The sequence below is a fragment of the Schistocerca cancellata genome, chromosome 1, assembly GCF_023864275.1.
Source record: "Schistocerca cancellata isolate TAMUIC-IGC-003103 chromosome 1, iqSchCanc2.1, whole genome shotgun sequence".
NCBI classification, from domain to species: domain Eukaryota; kingdom Metazoa; phylum Arthropoda; class Insecta; order Orthoptera; family Acrididae; genus Schistocerca; species Schistocerca cancellata.
Window position 1 is genome coordinate 361,400,086 of NC_064626.1, and position 2,691 is coordinate 361,402,776.

The window sequence follows — 2,691 nt, forward strand, 5'->3', positions numbered from 1 at the left end:
GACGGTTGCGAATGGTCCTCGCCGATACCCCAGGAGCGACAGTGTCCCTAATTTGCTGGGAAGTGGCGGTGCGGTCCCCTACGGCACTGCGTAGGATCCTACGGTCTTGGCGTGCATCCGTGCGTCGCTGCGGTCCGGTCCCAGGTCGACGGGCACGTGCACCTTCCGCCGACCACTGGCGACAACATCGATGTACTGTGGAGACCTCACGCCCCACGTGTTGAGCAATTCGGCGGTACGTCCACCCGGCCTCCCGCATGCCCACCATACGACCTCGCTCAAAGTCCGTCAACTGCACATACGGTTCACGTCCACGCTGTCGCGGCATGCTACCAGTGTTAAAGACTGCGATGGAGCTCCGTATGCCACGGCAAACCGGCTGACACTGACGGCGGCGGTGCACAAATGCTGCGCAGCTAACGCCATTCGACGGCCAACACCGCGGTTCCTGGTGTGTCTGCTGTGCCGTGGGTGTGATCATTGCTTGTACAGCCCTCTCGCAGTGTCCGGAGCAAGTATGGTGGGTCTGACACACCGGTGTCAATGTGTTCTTTTTTCCATTTCCAGGAGTGTATTTTAATACAGGATGATAAAAACCAACTGTGTTCAACAAAAATGTGAACGAATATTCCCTGAATGGGTTGCCAAGTTCTATAATGGATCAGAGGATGACCTATGCCATATCACATCTATAATCTAGGTTTAAGTGAACTTTCATAAAAGAGAAAATTATCAAATTGGTCTACAGCGACTCTTAATTATCTTTAATTACTTATTTAACTTGTTGTAAATTACAGTGGCCGATGTGGCTTCTCAATAATTATATAACAGAAAAATAATCGCGTTTCAGATTTTAACTTCAAGTAGAAAATGTGAATACCATGAGCTTTAATTGACGATCGACACTAGTATTACGCAAAAAGGGGATGTAACAGATGAGACTTCTACAGTTCTGAGTGAAGCCTTATGCGCTCTTTTGCGGCATCGCGTGCGTTCATTACCTTGTCGGTGGTTAGTCAGTGTCAGGGGGCGGCGGGCGGCGCAGCTCCACGCACCTCGCCGTCTCGGAAGCAACTCCCTCTAACCTCTCTTTTCTACAATTTACCGAAGTTGGTTTAAGAAAAAGGTATCTGGCTGTGTTTTCAACTGACCAATCAGGGTCTCAGTGTTAACCTTAAGCTCCGCCTACAAAAATTCTATCTATCCCATGAGAAACGTTATACTTTTCGTGGTGGAGCAATGTTTTTAATGTTTGCTACGCAACAGAGACGTGTATAGTCTCACGCTAAAACTTGCAACTGGTGTGGCCCTTTTAGTGTTATCGTAAGATCTATACTGTTCTTCTGGAGGGCTCTATATTTAACATGGGCTGGGGGCTGCTCTTGGCGATTGGCCGGCGATGTGGGTGTCCGTCCCTTATCGTAGGGCCTTCTAGCTTAACACGACTCTGCTCTCGGCTTTTGTTCTCGTTTCTCCCCTCGGAACTGCTTCTGTTTCACGGTGGGAAGGTATGACATGGATTTAGGCGTTCTTGTGTTAGTCTGTGGTATTGCATTTGCTCACTCGTTGATCGTATTACTTTGGTTAATTTAATGTCAAGATTTATTCCGAGCTATGTGACATACTGCCGGATTGGCTATCATGTCAGGGTTTTCATGGAAGGTGTTGGATTTGCCTGACACGTTACAGGATGTTTTTGGAAGAAATGGAACCATGTTCAGTGGAGACAAGATACATCATTCTGAGAGAAGACATCTTATAAGGTTACGTCTTATGCTTAAGTGCTTTCTATTCACAGGTATTTGAAAATGTCTGGAATGGGGACATATAGTGTCTTGTTAAATTTTATTGTCAATTTTTCCTCGGTGTTTCTGTTCGAAATAAATAACATTCTTCTTTATTTAGTACACAGGCATTTAGAATTTGAGCATGTAATTTCACCGACGTTTGCACTTTTTGTCTGTAGACTTCAGTCTCTTACCAACTTTTCTAACGCGGAGAAATATCTGGTCACCTTAATGATCATGCTGCATCTGTGCCACGACCTCTACGGAGCCCTTTACTTTACCATATCAATGGTCGTGAGTAATGTACAGCCCGCATCTCGTGGTCGTGCGGTAGCGTTCTCGCTTCCCACGCCCGGGTTCCCGGGTTCGATTCCCGGCGGGGTTAGGGATTTTCTCTGCCTCGTGATGGCTGGGTGTTGTGTGCTGTTCTTAGGTTAGTTAGGTTTAAGTAGTTCTAAGTTCTGGGGGACTTATGACCACAGCAGTTGAGTCCCATAGTGCTCAGAGCCATTTGAACCAATTTTTTGAAGTAATGTACAAGGACTCCATTACGGCTTTTGTCGCCGGCGGAAGATCCTTTAAATATCCCAGCAGCAGATTCTGCAATAATTAATGGTATCGTTTTCCTTTAAGATGATTATTGACGTCTGGATAAATAAGATGGCTATCAGCGATTTCGCACTGTGCGTGAAACGTAACTGAAACTTGCTGTCCACAGTAGCGTCCAGACTTGACAGCCGCAGTGTTGTTGATTGCACCACGGATCGTTCAGCCCTCAGTAAACAGAATTTTTGTTATCAGTTCGCCAGTAAAAATTACCCACTAGTGAAACGTTTGCCGTCGCTCATGTATTGAACGCCATTGGCTTACGTATTCTACTGGAATTCCCTTTGGTCAATAATTC